The sequence below is a fragment of the Lagopus muta genome, chromosome 21 (assembly GCF_023343835.1).
Source record: "Lagopus muta isolate bLagMut1 chromosome 21, bLagMut1 primary, whole genome shotgun sequence".
In the NCBI taxonomy this organism is placed as follows: Eukaryota; Metazoa; Chordata; class Aves; order Galliformes; family Phasianidae; genus Lagopus; species Lagopus muta.
Genome location: NC_064453.1, coordinates 1,279,304 through 1,295,521, shown reverse-complemented (window position 1 = coordinate 1,295,521; position 16,218 = coordinate 1,279,304). Strand labels below are relative to the sequence as shown.

Below are 16,218 nucleotides of genomic sequence, written 5' to 3'. Positions count from 1 at the left end.
CGAGTGATAGATACCCATAACTCAGAGTCCTTAATTGTACTTAATTTGTTTGGAATACGAATGTGCATTTAATTAAGCTGGGGCTTTGCCCACATGTTTAAAGAAGGGCTGTCAAGGAAAATTAAGACCCAGTTTGTTTTCAAAGTTACTGGTTTTTATCAGGGCAGGACAGCGATCTTCGAACAGAAGGTTACAGATAATTAGGCAGAGACCTCAAGCCAAAAAAAAAAAAAGCAGAGACACTGTACAGCTGAGAAAGCAGGAAGAAAAACTCCTTGATGAAGAAACATAAGAATCGGCTGCTCACATAGTAAAGTCATGCATGGCTAAGATTTGGTAAATGTGACCTGCTGCTCAAAATGTGTTTTGTGTTCTTAAACTTCAGCAGTGTGCATGGAGCCTGGCTGCGCTCTGTGGCCAAGCAGATGGCTCCAGCACCAGAATTCCTGCTGTTCTTAAGGGCCACTGAGAACTGATGGCATCTCTGTCAAATGACAGTAAAGCAAAAATGACAAAAAGCATTTTTCTTGCTTACTCAAATTTGCCGAGTCTAAAGCGCTGGCTTTGAAAGCTGGCTTTAAAGTTGTCTCTCCCAATCATGGAAATGGAGGAGATGTTTTTCATCCTTCTGGGAAGTGTATTAGTGTGATGAGAGGAAAGGGAGTTTACTCCTGGATCCCTCGTGCTTTTAATGTGCTGATACTTCTGTGGAAAGCAGCAGAATGCACTTTGTTACGAGCAGCAATATTTCAGTGTTAGTGACAAAAGTGGAGGAAAGCGTGTAAATAAAACTGTTGAAGCATCTGGGGATTTAAATCTGTTTGTTTTTCTTTTTGTTTTCCCCTTTATCTAGTGGAAAAATAAAGAGTGAAAAATGAATTCCACACTTGTGAAGAAGAGAAAAATTTAGATTCCGAAGAATTCATTCCTCAGCACAGCAGCAAACGGAGCCCACGTGTGTGCACTGCAAGCTCCAATTTCTGTGGCTCCTGCAAGAATCTCGCACTGGTTATCAGCTTCTCAACGCTGTCATTTTTAATGTCATGGGGAAGCATTCATGTCAAGAGATTCTTATTGTGGAAAATAGTTTTCTTGTTGTTATCTTGCAGTCTAAATAGGTTAGAGGGCTGACAAAGAACGCTGTGAACACAATGCTGGTGAGCAGTGAAGGACGTCACAGAGAGCGACCTGTCTGCAGCACGATGGTGCATCTGTAGTGGCTGGAAACTGAACCCACACTGCAGCACTGTTTGAATGGCCAAAGTCACACCAGGAGAGTTAAGCTGGGCTACCACTGTGAAGGCAGGGGCAGCAGTGCTGGATTACGGATCACAAAACGCAGAGAGTCGAGAGAGTTTGTAAAGGTGCCCCATTGGTGGATGGCGTTGTCTCCTGCTTCGGAATCTGCTGCTGAGTGACGAGCTGCTCAATGAAGCTGGCATCTCCCTGGGAGATGGTACCTGGCCCTCTCTGCTTGGGTGGCTCCATTTAAAAGTTGGCAGAATACCCAGAACAGCATCAGAATTAATTTAGTACAAAATTAGTTGACTTAAAGTAAACAGAATAAAATAAAATAAATCCTATGGTATTAAAGGCCTCTTGGCTGGACTGCTGCATGCCTAACACAGATTTATGGCCTGCTGTTGCTAGAACTTTGAAAAGACTGTGCAGTGCACAAGAACCCTGCAAGGCCTGCTCCAGGGAGCGCCCAGCAGCGCAGGCGTGGGGAGGTCTGGAGGTGCTCCATGATAAGATGCTGGAGGGGAAGATGCCATGGGAGAGCAAGAAGGGGCTCAGTGGGAACGGGAGGCAAGACAAAGGCAAGGAGGTGCTGATCCAGCGTGCCACCAAAATCCAAGCCACTCCGAGGGCATCACATCCTGATGTGTCTGCTGAGCACGTTGAGCCAGTCTGCACACGCGAGGCCAAAGCACAATCCCTCTCATGGTAAATGGCAACGTCAGCTGCTTCGCTCTCTTACTGGTGTTTAAAATTTTTGCAGCAAATAACAGAAAATTTGAAAGGACATCAGAAATGGATTTACAGGGCTCCAGGGAAATCAAATGTTTCCTGTTCCAACAGCTTCTTTATCATAACTTGCTTTCTCAGTCTCTGAATGATGTTCTATTAATCCTGGTGTGCAGTGATTACTATTAAATGCAGAGCTGGGTTGAACCTCAAATTGTGAAATAACCTTTTCTCTGTTTTCTCTAAGTCCAGCATGGTAAATTTTGGATAGAGGTCTACTGACCAAGTGGATAATTGCGTTCCAATGCATCCTGTGAATAATGCAGATAAAAAACCTTCAGTGAATAATTCATTTTGCCTCCAATCAGTTTGAATTAGTCCATTCATGTATGTATCCTTTCCAGTCTGCCTGTCTCTGAGCATGCATGTATTTACATAGCAATGTTGTAATTCTCAGGTACTTAAATATCAGATAGCTGTTACTTTGTGCATATGTTCCTGACTACTCTGTGCAGTTGCATATGTAAAAGTCAGCATTATATATTTTATTGTATGAAACATGACACATCATATTCGCTGCTGTGTTGGCTAAGATTTAATACTAAAAAGCCTTCAAATGCAGGCAGATCTTTTTGGCCTGCCAATGGATTACAGAATAAATCTTGTGGGCTCTTCTGTGTTCAGATGCAAGTTTTCAGCAGTGGTGTATGTTGCCAGAGGTACCTTACTTTTACCCTGCCAGCAGCTAATGGGTCCTTCTAGGTCAAGCACAGCCTCTGAGCAGGAGGAAGCACTTGGTTTTGGAGGTGGTGTTCCTGGAGGGGTGTGGATAGCGCTGAAATTGCCTGTGCATCACTGATACCTGCAGCTCAGGAGCCTTCATCTGAAAAGCAGAGGGAAGGAGCTGATTTCCTGATGGAATGGCCGAGGCCTGGGGATGCTCCCAATGGAATGGGCTATGCGTCCTCCTGCCTCAGACAGACAACAAGGTGTGAGCACACAGCTCCTAATGGGGGCTGGCAGACGGTTTATCTTTGCCTGAGAGGTCCTGCTCTGCTGAGAGAGGCGGATGCTCATTTTTATTCCTTGTTGTGGGCTTTTCAGTTTCCAGTCCATTACAGGTGACACAGCTGATAAGGAGCCTGTCTGTTAGCACTGTCCCTGGAGGGGCGAATCTTCATCCCTCCCTGCACTCAAACCACAGCTGCCTGCACGTAGTTTTTGAGATCACGCTGGGCACCAAGCGAGGGCTTCTGTGCTGGAAGCCCTGCCAGGCCCTGTGCCACACAGCCCTCTTGGCTCTGAGTGGGCCATGGCAGCTCCAGGGCAAACCTCTTCTCCACTGGCGATGTCAGTGCGTAAATGAATGCTCTGTCATTTTCTGATTGAGTCAGAAGCAAAAATTGTACAGCTGCTCTGCAAACAGCTCCAACGCACTGCTTGGCAAAGAGGTGCCCAGCAGACAGCTTTGTTGCAGAGCCATCACCCGTGGAAAAGAGCAGCAGACAAAACTCGTGTCTGATATTCAAAAAATTATTTTCCTAGGGTTGATCCCTATCTTCCAGCAACACCACAGGAAAAGTTATGTGGCAGATTGACTTGAAATAGTTCCTACTTGGAGCGAGCAGCCTTCTCATTTCACAGAAATCTTTATTTATAATTCAGGGATTGGAGAAACTGAAGCAACATTTCTACAGGATGGTGCATTGCTCCACTATTTGTCCGACAGACCTGTGCTGAGCACTCTGCGTGGTTTTGATATAAAGCCAAGAATGGGTTGTAGAAAAATGTGTATCACTAAAAGTTAGGTCCCCAAAGTCGAAAGTAAAACAAACAGCGAGAGATCATTATCTGAAGCAGACCTTTCCTAGCTGTGTAGAGACAAAAGTCATTGCTATGTTTTGTTTTTCTTTTTTTTTTCCTTTAGACCAAGTAGTATTGCTGTCTGTATTTGGGAATGTCTTGGTTTGTACAGTTGGGCAGGCGGTGCATTTATTCTGCTTGTGCCTTTTCTCTTCTCTTTGAAAGCCTATCGCTGGCTCAGGGTGGACTCTTTGTGTGGCCTTCAGAGAGTCACTTAACCTTCCTGTGCATCAGTTTACTCATTTGTAAAAGGAGTATTATAATAATAGGCACCCCTTAGGGGCTCTTCCAGATTTAAATAATTAATGCTGGTAAAGCGGTTTGTGAGCCTCAGATTAAAGGTGCTAAATAAAGGCAATATATAAATATATTTTACTCCAACTCTTTATAGAAAGAGCAAAGCCATAGCCCGATAACTCCTGGATTTATAGCTGGGAGTTAATGTTAGCGTGCTCAGAGGAAATTTTAATTTCTGTGGTTCTGATTCAGCAGAGCTCTTAATTCCATCCTTAATTTTAGAAAGGCCCATTAATTTCCAGAGGCATGGCTCCCAGCCTGGAGTGCTTTGTTGCATTCGTTCCTTTAAGAGCAGTGCTGGACAAGAAGGATCAGCTGTGCATGTATGTGCATACGTGTGCCATGTGTGCTCATGACCTCAGCAAGAGCATCGCTGCAACCAGAATACAATCAGCAAGCCTCTTCAAGGTAGCAAAATTCATCCAGGATGTAAATCAATAAATGTAACGGGAGAGAAACTACAAGCTGTGCATTTCCACGGAGGCTGGGGTTTGTGGGAGGGATAGAGGCTGCTGAGCATGACCTAATGCCACAGGAACAAAAAGCAACCACAGACCTCAGCATCTAAACAGTCTGAATATTGAACCAGAGGTCTTTGAGTAATTGTCCTTTCTTCACTCTGGGGGTGAAAAGGGTACATTAGACATTCACTAGCTGCAAATGGCACCTGACATCTCTTTAAGTGAAAGTCAGCTCGGAATTTTTTTTAATGGCCAAGCATAAATCTTTTAAATTATAAATCAATAAATAGTTAATTCAATAATAGGAATCTTTTAAATATTTAATGAGTCATATGCAGAATGGCTCTATAACTGGATGTTGATGGAACTGTGTCAAAGGAATTTGAATCAAACTTTTCTAAACTCCCCATATTAAAATAGTTATTGATTCAAACATAAACTATGAAGACTGCTGGAAAAGGACGGGGGGGGCGGGGGCTCAGCATAAATTTTCTCACCCGAGAAAATGTAGAATTAGCAGCTTATTTTGAGTCACGTATTCTTGAGCCTTTCAGGTAGTTTTAGTGTTCCCAGAACAAAACCGAGTATGAACCTATGCAGACAGCACACTGTGTGTGTGCATATTCATTGAAATTTTGTTTTAGTGGCACCTATGCCCTTAAAGAAAAGCAGTGGCCATCTGCCTTTCGTTAAAGGACTCTGCTAACCAGCACTGACATCGATATCCTGAACTGTCTCTGTCTGAAACTGCCCCAAAGTTTTAATTTCTTTACTAGAATTTGCATGTGGAAGACAGTGGAAATTGTACCTACAGATGCTAGACCTCAATTAGCTTCTTTCCTTTTTTTTTTTAGGGGAGATCTGCAGTCAGTGTTTACTGCTATTAGATTTGTGCTGTGCTAAGTCAACAGTTGTATTTCTAAGTTCCCTAAACTGGAGGAATCTCATGCTTAATCCTGCAGACTGTTATTGCATAGCAGATACTTCATCTTCACGTATTTTGGCGTCCAACCTTTACTTCCAAAGCAATAGTCTAGCTCTTGTGCTTCTCTCTTCAGCTGGTGATGTGCTTCTGCAGTGTTGGTGTTGGTGCTCGTGGCAGTCTTGGTTTGTGAATCGCTGAGTAGTCAGTATTGTTCTCTTCAGATAAAAGGGTGGAAGGGGCAATACTGGGAGCAGGATGCCTCCTGAAGTCGTGCAGGGTGGTGTCAGGAACTTTGTCTCACTACACCTTACTGCACCCATTTCACAGATGGCTAAAAAATGGTTGTGTCCTGAGAAGGCAAAACTCTACTGTGCAGATTTCATCTCGCTGCCTTTGAGGGGTCACCAACAAAATCATGCACTACCTGGGGCAGGCCCTGCTGTTGGCTCTGTGCATGCACCAGGAGTCAGTTTGGTTGGTTCAGTATTTGTAGCAGTTCGGAGTTTCATTTGTATTCTGCACACCTCTGCTCTCCCCTCTCTGTGTATGTACATCCAGTGAGGCTGCCTGCATATCCTTGTGGTTGTTCTTTTTTTTCCCCAGGATGACAGATACTGTAATAATGACAGTAGATTAATATCTCCTTAATCAGCCAAATGAACATGACATACAAGGGTGACAGTTCAATTTGCTGCTAACAGATTGTGCCTATCAGAGCCCTTCCATTCCAACTGATGTTTATTTCTGGCAGAGATCATATGGTTCTGGGAGAACCTCGGCTCCCACCAGCTCATAGACACCCATTAAATACATCGAGTACCACATAGGTGTTACTCACCCGCCTGTCAGGACACTGCCTGCTTGGGAAATTAAATGAGCCTTGACACGTGCAATGGAGAGGCACTGTCACTTAGCTGGGCGAAGCGGCAACATGTATTATTGACTATGTGCTGCTGCAGGTCCCTCTCTTTATTGCTTGTTATTTTTTGTTTGATGTGCACTGTTGGCTGCTGAAACACGGATCGGACACCAAGTCTGTCTCCTGGGGAGACGCATAACGAAACGTAATGGGGAGGAAGTGCAGACGGGGCATTAGTTTGGGTAGAAGTGGTCCATTACAGAACTGGCGGTGCTCAGAGTTTGTTTGCAGGTGGGATTTCAGGAGGATCTGGTTTCTAATTCTGAAATGCAATCTGCAGGCTCTAATTCAAATCTTTCTTTTCCTGCTTCCGGCGGCACTTCAGACAGAGTCGCCCCAGATACTGCACAAAGGGCCCTGAGTCCTCCCAAGGGCTGGTGCTGCTCCCTACCCACCCGGGGTCCCTCCTCAGCCCTGCAGACCCGTAACACAACACCCAAGCCTAGATGGGCACCGCCATGGTGGGACTGAAAGGAAGCCTGGACTTTGTGGGCTGCGTTTCGGTGCCTGCGGTGTCGGTGTTTGCAGCCCCGGCTCTGGCTGAGGACCGAGGTGGCGCACTGCGTGCTGAAGGCCTGGCTTTGCTGCTGATGTGTGAATCTGTCTTCTGCACTTACAGGTCTGATCCCGCAGCCCTTGCTGCTCCCTATGGGACTGTAATTGATCAGGAGAGTTTTCACTTGCTGGATGAACCCCAGTTATTTATTTTCATAGCGACTCAGGCCAGCCATCTGCCTGCTTTTGTTTAGACACCCTCGCAGTGCCCTTCCCGTGTGCACGAAGCTGCTTAATTTTGCTGAGTCCCACCCAAAGACATAAATCATATTTGTAGATCTCTGCAGCCCTCGTGCACGGACAGGGACGGCTGCAGAGCTGAGCAGCAGGCTCATTTCATCGCCCTCTGCTTTTGGGATAGAACTTTTTGCACAACTCCCTGCAATTCCCTTCAGAGAAGACATGAGCTGTGTTTATTTTTGAAAGATAAAATGCAAGTAGTTTCAGTAAGAAAGGTTCCAAGACAAAATTAACAATAAATTACCCAAACAATGACATTAAAAGATATCCACATGATTGTAATTATGGAGATAAATCCTTCCAAAGGAGGGTGCTGTCATTTTCCATACTTGTTACGATTGCTGTCATACAAATGTGTTCATTATTTTTATCATTTTTTTCTTCTTATTACAGGATTTGTCATAAGAATAACTCATCAGGGTTTTATGACTAATAAATTCTCTAAATTACAGTCCAAGGATGCATTACTTTATTTTTTTTTCCCCTCCATATTCTGTATTTTAATTGCCTAGCTATTTCCCACTGCCTTTTTTAATGACTCATTAGGCTTAGGGGGAAAGAACAGAATTTAGTCCACCTAAGATTTTGCATTCAGTTCTGTGCGCCTCAGAGGGGAATTGATATATGACAGGGAGTAAAAATGTGACGTGTCTGGGGAGAAGACTTTGGGTTTTAGGTATGAAAGATCCTCAAAACCAAGCAAAATAGAAACACTGAAGGAAGCCCCAGCCCAGGGATCGATTACTGAAGTTATTTGAACAATTATTTGTGATAAGAGATGCATTTAAAATGTGCATGATTTTGTAAGGTATAAATAGGGACGTAACCTTGACGTGTAAGTAGGTGTCCTGGGATCGTTTGAGAGTCCTGAAGACTGAAATCAGGAGCTCTGTAAGCACTGCGGAGCCAGGAGCGCGCACAGCCTGAGGTGGCACTTTTGGTTGCATGTTGTGTTTATAGACTGAGCTCAGATGAGGGCAGACAGCAGCCAGGTGGGCACGGCACCTCTTGGGTCCCTCTTCTGGAATAAAAGGGGGAAGAAAAGCAGCTTTGAGTTTGCTGAGCCCCCAGCCCGTTCCAGCACTGACACAGCCTGTCAGAAACACGCTTCAGGACAACCTACCATGGTGCCTATGTAAGCAAAGCAGGCCCCAAAATGCTTTTCCAAATGCCACTGCAGGATGGTTTTCCTTCCTTAACTCAAATAGCTGTGTCTCGCATGCCTGGCCTTGTTTTGAGAGAGATGTGAGCTCCAAAGGAAAACATCACCCACCAATTCCAGCGGCACAAAGTCCTGTCTTCCAAGTGATCCTGGAGATCCTGTCCGTGGGGATGGACCATGGCTGTGATCCTCCTGCCTTCCTCATACATGTGTGAGCACCAGCTACTGAAACTGTGGCAGGGCTGATCTGGGAAGCTCACTTTCTTTCTTTACTTGGACAGCATTGTTGAGATGGTCCATCCCATGGCATGCTGAGCTGCATGGACCCCATTGCAATGGAGGAGCGCTGTGCTGGGCTCACAGCCCCTCACTCAAGTGCAGGGGGTTTAATTGTTGGAGACAAGCCCAAAGCACAAGTGATGAGCCCAGGATTACAGGCTAACAAAAGCAGAAAAATAGTTTTACGACAGTGAATACCACACAAATCTCTCTAGAGGGGAGCAGAGAGCTATTTCTACAGGAAGGCTTGATAGTTTATGTGTGCTGCACAATCAGGAGCAACAGAAAAGCACTCTTTGTCAAGTGTGTTTCAGGTGGCAGCACAGGTTATGCTAGTGGCAAAGTCCTTAAATATTCACCTCCATCACTGGCTCAGCAGGGTTTGGCTCCTGCAAAAGCTGCGCAGCACTTTTCCTGCAATTGCAGCTCTCTGACCAGAGCTCTTCTTGTGCAGAAACAGATGGAGCTTGCAGGGAACCAGCTCTGAGCTGGGGGCTGCCTAATCAAGACTGAAAGTCATAAGGAAGGAGCCCAGGCCTCGTGTCCATGCTTCCAGGATGGCAGCTAATTATTTCACAAATGTGAGTGTTATTCAGATGCACTTCCCAGCATTTTTCCTCCCTCTGCTGACCGTGAGCAGTTTGCTGTGAATGTCTGCTCATGCATGTTCAGAGATGTCACCAGGTGCCTACTTGGGCTTCATTCACAAAATCACAGGTTTGGGAAATTGCTCAGTGCATTCAATGCAGGGTGCAATCCTGCCTCACTGGAGCTGGTGGAAAAAAGGCTATTAGCTACAACCCAAGGTGTCGGAAAATCTTCTTTTCCACTAAAACTGTTTTTTGTTGGTTTTTTTTTCTTCCTTTTTTCTTTCCAAATCCTAAACTGGCACAATGTTCTGATCACTACGTAGATTTTAATGAGTATCCAGGCTTTTGGCAGCACAACATGTTTGTTTATGTACACAGGCCTGGCTTTTTCAATAATTAGGCTCAGAGTGGACACAGCTGACTGCTATGGCTCATGCCCTGGAATCCTGGCATCCCTTTTGGGTGCTGGAGCAGGTGGAATTGGTCCTGATCAGAGCATCAGGAGTGTGCAAACCCAAAGTGCAGCTCAGTGCACAAATCTGTGCCACGTTGGCTGGGAGCAATCTGTACAGTAAGGTGTGGGTCACACCAAGAAGTCTGCTGCCCCGAAGGGCTCTGAATGCAGGCTCAATTAAAGGGCTGAAACATCTGCACGTGTGTCTGCAGGCCATGCTTTCTCTCTGATAACTCAAGTCCTGATGTGCGTTAACTGCTTAAAACCAATTTCATCACAGTTAAAATTGAATATGACTGTTGCTCTAGAAAATATGGCCTATTTCCTTTTACTAGTTAGCTTTTAAAGGTGTTTTACAATTCAAATGAGCCATGCAATTAAAGGTGACATTGCCAAAACTGGACAGACTAAAATTAGACATTCCTGCTGTGTGTTAGAGCTTGGCCCACATTTAGCTCACGCTGTCTTTGGGCTGTACCTGTCTGCTCCAATCTTATGAGTCAACAGGATACTGAAATGTTCCAGAATCCTGCCCTTTGTGTTTTTCTGTTCCTTCTGTCTTCCAGCATTACCTTGTCCTTCCTTTTCTGGTTAGCATTTCATGCTCTAAACCACACTCATGGGCACACACACGTGTGCATACATGCGCTCCGAGCAATATTTTAGCATTTTTGCATTGAGATCAAGGAAGCACCTCGTTATTATTAAGCTTACTGACTCGGCCCATAATTAGAAACAATCCCAGAGTCTACAATGCTAACAGCAGGCAGCAGGCTTCTTTGCTAATAAACCGAGGTCCAAAGAGGAGCTTCAGCCATGCTAGATTCAGGCTGCAGTGCTTATGCTTGCGTTGATCTCCATAGCCATATCCAAGTGGAATACTTTAGCTACAAGGCTGTCTTGAAAAAAAGATGATTTTTCCACCTGTGGATGAGAGCCTGGAGCAGCACGGCGGGTTTTGGAGTCCTTGAGGAACACACAGGAGTTCATTGGCAGCAGCAGAACTCAGAGCTCCCAACATCCCATCTTCTAAACAGCGCTGTGCGTTAGTTAAATAGGTAATTAAATGGTCCCTAGGTAATTGGTGACATGACTACCACTAACATTTAACAATAGAAGGCATTCTGCTGTGGTTTGGAAACAGTGTGTTAGTGTGGAGACGCCTGATAATTCCTCTCACAATAGCTCAAAGCAAATTAGAAAATCAAAAGTGGGAATATCTCCCTGAAAATGCCTGTGGTTCTCTGAACACGGGATAAGGAAAATTCTCTTTCATTTCAGGCACAGCTGAACGCGTTCAGGAAGTTGGTGAAGTCAGGGAAGTCCCAGTTTAGTCACCATGAGGACTGGAAACTTGGATTAGTTGTCTCAGATTGGTTTTGTATCAGCACATGTGAATTGCATGACATGATTGTACTTCTTTGTGTCAGGAGGGTGAGGAAAAATAGCTTCTATGTAGGGAAGCAGGACAGGTTTTAGTATTTACAGTTGTGTACTGTGTGTGCACTGATGTGTGTGCACCTCAGAATCTGGCATAGGAAGGATAGAGAAAATCTGTGGATCGGTGCAAAGAACTGAGGAACGTAACATAAAGCGCACTTGAAGTCACCCAGCACAGCTCCCTGCCAGGACAAGATTATATGCTGCAATCCATAATGCTGTAGTGTTTGCATAGCACCTACAAGGCACCTGGTGCTTTACAATGTTCTGTGGGATGCTGTGTTATAAAATAGTGTATAAATATGCTAGAAACTAGCTGTGTTGCCTATCTTTTCTCCTAAGTGCTTTTCACTGTGCATCACTGGAGTGCTAAAGCCTGTCCTTTGGAACATGCACACAGCCATCTGATTCCAGGAGCAATGAGCTATTAAAAAAAAAACCAAAACACCAACAGTCACTTTTTAATGGCACCAGTTACAAGATCCAGGTCTTTTCACACCGGGCCAGTCATTTGAATCCAGACCAGGTTGGTAGTTATGTCTGCTGAATGACCTATATGAAAAGAGTTCTTGGTCTCAATCCAGTTCCTAATGGAAAGATGCCCAAGCTGCCGAAACGAGCATCACAGCTGGCCCAGCCAGCAGCAGGAGAGTGAGCTGGGAGCGTTCTTTGGGGCAGGGCTCAGCCTCACCCCCCACATGGTCCCCAAGCAGGCTGAGGTGTGCTGGTGCTGGTGACACAAGGTGGCTTGCACTGCTTGCTCTGCTGCACAGACACAGGGATAAACCCTTCCTCCTGTGTTCAGTGGCACTGCCTGACTTTCTTGAGAGGCATGGCAGGTTGGTTAGTAGGTTCTTGCTGTGGGGTGAGTGCCTAAGTTAGGGGCTGCTATGCGATGCCAGATCAGCTCCAGCCATACAGGGCCCTTCTGTACAAGTGATTCCTGGAGTGAAAGAGACAATCGAGGGCTCTTACAGCTGTGTAAAAGTAACAGAAATTAGAGTGCTTGTATCTAAGGGTGAAGGTTGGATTCAGCTCCTGGGGGCCGTGGTGGGCTCAGTCTCTTTCAGTGCCAGGACTGATGTCCTTCCAGAAGAGATGCCATAGTCCACAGTGGTGGTGGGTTTGATGGAGAAACTACTGCAAGGCACGTGGTGCTCTTTGGGTTGTGCTTTTCAGAGATCATCCTGAGCCATCTTTCTGAGCTGGCCTCTAAATGAATCTGGTGACTGCTGTACAAAGATGGACGTGTGGCTCTATTCACCCCAGAGATTTTTTGGTCTGCACTGGATGCCTTTCCCTTAATCCTGTGGGTTTGATATCTGGACTCAGAGCTCAGAGTGGCCCCTGCAGGGCCCAGACAGCGTGACTGCTGGAGTGGGACAGCTGCTGGGCACAGCATCTCCCCCCACCTCTGCCATCATGTCAGCAGGTACAACAGATTCTCTGACAGAAAGACACATCAATCCCAATGTCAGGAAACAAAGAAGTTTTTAAACTTTAACAAGCAGGCTAATGGAAATGAAATACAAAGGAAATGAGGAAAAAAAAAAAGATTGACTAAAATGTTTTTTTATTTTGGTATTCTGCAGGAAAAAGTGTGTACACTAAATAATAAATAAGCCATGCGATGTTTTTACAGCTTCTTTCGTATGCGTGAATTCTTAAAACATGCAAAAATGTGGAACAGGCATTTATTGAGGACAAAAGGACTTATTTTATGTGCGGAGAGCAAGATGGGGAAAGCAGAGAGATGCATGTTTAATGGATTGCTGTTCACAGAAGGGAGATATTTCCAAGTGTGAACATATTTGTAGACAAACCGATCTGACAAGTTAGCTTGGGGAAGATGTATGACAGCAGAATTGGCTGGGGAAGCAGGATTTTGTTGTGAGGGTGCTCGTTAGTGCAAACAGTGCCTGCTGGGCTTTGGCAGCCGCCATGCCAAGTCCTCCAGCTACCCTGGGAGTCCTCAGCCCTGGTTTGGGTACATGAGAGGTCCTTGTACGTAGCTAGCCAGAGGTGCACGGCTTCTTTTCATGTCTTTATTGTAATTGGAGCCAGAAGGGACTCATTGCTGTGACCCTTAAAGTGTTTTTTAAGAGGGAGGGAGAGCACAGTGAGCTGCTGCAGGTACAGGGATTTTTTTGCCTAACCCACACCAGAGTGGTGGAGTATTTCTTTCAGCACTGTAACAGGCACTGTGTGAAGTGCAATTGCAGTTGAGGAAAGTAAAGAATATTTTCACACTAATAAGGAGAGTGGCAGCCTGGAGGAGCAGGTTATCGAGGGTTTTCTCTATGGCTAGCTTGGCCGTGCCATTGTGCTTGGAAGCAGCTGAAACCAGAGAAAGAGAAGCCTGTTGCCACGACTGGCAGGCTCTCATTATTCGCTATTCCATGGCTTATGGTTTAATGCTTGTTTAACTGTATTTTTTTTTTCTTCTGACTTTTGATTTCTTTTTGCCAACTTTATATTTTAATACATGTTTTTATGGAAATATTTATAGCGCACATGTTGCATATAAAACACCATCGTATAGCTTTTTTGCTTCAGCCCTGTTGAAATAAGTGATGTTATTATTATAATAATTTCATAGAGTTATATCTGTTCGGTAATGAAAAAGACCTGTGGCTGCTTGAACCATCAACCTAAGCAGTTTTTACAGCTTTCTGTAGCTGCAGTGACCTCATGGAGCTGCTGAAACTTTTAAATACTCCGTTTCCCAGCCGAGGTGGGAGCACAAAGGAGAATGAGCAGATGATAGATATGGGACGTTTGCTTGCAGGCTGTCTGCTGTCTGAGAGCTGAGCAGTGCCCAAAAGCTGAGACTTTGTGGTCACAGCCAGCGCAGCACTCTCACATTTGTGCTTCTGAGCAGGAATGGAGCTGAAGGAACGTGGGCAGGCAGGTGTGCTGTGCATGGTTAGCTCCTTTCCCATCTGGGATGTGAGCTAGAAGGGGAGCAAGTGTCCGACTGGAAAGATAAGGGCTGGGTATGTGAGCATCTGTTTGTATAAGTTCATATCCAAACGCATGCGTGCGTTCTCACAAGCTTTGGTGATAAATTAAAGAAAAAAGAGAGGCAAACAACTGTAAGTACTGTGGATTTACAGTGGATTTTAAAAATTAATACTCAAACATGAAAATGCTTTAAACAAGAAAGAAACCTTTTAGTAACTTTTCCATCCTAGAAAAAAGGGATAATGAATAATGCAGCTGCCCTCCAAGACAACTGATTTGCTGAACAAGTGTAAAATAAATCCAAAGGAGAACTGGTCCAGATCCATGCAGAGACAGACAGGACAGCTCCTGAATTCAGCAACTCGTGCAACTCTATGCAACTTGTCCACAGGGTTACCCTGGAGACTTTACATGGGATTGCCTTTTGTTGGTGCTTTACGCCTGGGGAATGCTGGAGTTCCTTCATTTTGCCACAGTTCACAGTCTGAAACTTTGTCCCTCAGCAAAGTCACAGCTAAGCTGCAGTCACATGAAAAGCTGTGGGATTAAATCGTGTGCTGGAGAGCTTTGCTAGTTATAACTGGTTTGCCCAAATCTGTTCTGTAGAGAAGTGAATGCCGTAGTTATCCCAGAATAACCCCAGTGCTTAGTCTTTAATACAGAATGTAAGCAGCGCTCGAGATTTTAAAAGAATTTCAGAATCAGTAGGCATTTTAGAAGCAGCTACATCTGCAAAGGCACCTGCTCCGTCCTGTTTGTTCTATCTTTGATATAATGGTCAATGGCTGAGGCAAATCTGACACCAAGTCTTCCAGGCAGGAGGATGGTGTGATACCTCTAATGGTCCACATCACTGTCCCTGGTGACCCAATTCTCCCTTTTAAGTGAGGTTCCTCTACTCCTAAGAACACACTGGGGCTTTACTTCATAGCTGTAGGTGAGTCAGATCTCAGGATCATGACACAGGAGATACTTCGCTTCTTGCAAAGGCTGCTGGAGGCAGGGCATGGTTGGCTCCTTTCTCATCTGGGATGTGAGCTAGAGGGAGAGCAAGTGTCCGACTGGAAAGATAAGGGCTGGGTATGTGAGTTTGGTATGAGAGTTTGCTGTTTGGAAATGGCACCGCTCTCTGGTTCCTGCAGAAGGCCCGTGCTGTCTGTGTGCCACTCTGTTTGACCCATGTGGTAGAGAAGCATAGGTGGGTGAGGAGGAATTGCTGGCAGAAAGGACTAGTGTTTGCTTACTTGCCAGTTGGCTTCAGACACAAATTCATTCTGCTGCCCTCAAAGCAACCTGGTCATGGCTGTGTGGTCCACTTGGAGACCCAATCCTGTTTCTGATTCACAAGAGGTGCTCTGCACAGACGAAGCCTTTTTTCTGCCATGCTATAAAAGAGTTGGGTTTTGCGTACTGCGTTTGGAATGAGCCCCTCGGAGGAACAGGCTCCATAAAGTATTTATAACCCATATTTTATAAGGTATAGTGAGTTGGACGAAAGGAGCTTTTTCATGTGTCTGTATGTGCATGTGAAGCAGAGCTCATACACAGGTAATTCAGCCTGGCAAAGTAGGCTGGCCCACAGTCCTGATTTCTGTGTAAGCTGGCCTCTAGGGCATGGATGAAAGTGAAGTCTGTGGGGAACAGTATGGCAGTGGTTGGAGAGGTGATAAGAACCAATTACCTTCATAGCAGGAGGAAGAACTCTCCTCGTGTTGGCCACCATGTCCTCGTGTGATGCATATGAGGGTTTTGCCAGAGATTGGTACTCACAAAGCCACTGTTCCTTACGTGTCACGTTTTTGCACCTTCATCTCGTCATGGGGGCGGTGTAGGCACTGCTGCTGAATGTGAGTGCAAAAGAGCAAGCAACGTGAGGGATTTTTTCTTCCAAAATGACAAAAGACACAAAACATTTACACAGCTCTCGTCTCGAAAGCTCTACAGGAGCCAACATTTACAGCCCAGCCTTCTCACCGGAGTGTCTTCTGGAAACACCTTATGCTTTCACTCACTAGAAATTAAATGATTCAATTGTTGATCAATATGGGATATTCCTGAAGGCTTTTCTTTTTTTTTTTTTCTTTCCTTTTTCCTTCCTGGC

At 45.1% G+C, this 16,218-nt stretch overlaps 1 long non-coding RNA gene across 2 annotated transcripts in view; it reads left to right on the top strand.

The window, feature by feature from the left end:
• Positions 1 to 8,065, top strand: part of LOC125703393 (uncharacterized) — a 54,073-nt gene extending 46,008 nt beyond the window's left edge. For both annotated transcript variants that reach the window (XR_007380847.1, XR_007380848.1), the window contains exon 4: positions 854 to 8,065. This is a non-coding gene — a long non-coding RNA (uncharacterized LOC125703393). The remainder of the gene's footprint in view (positions 1 to 853) is intronic.
• Positions 8,066 to 16,218: the final 8,153 nt, after the last annotated feature.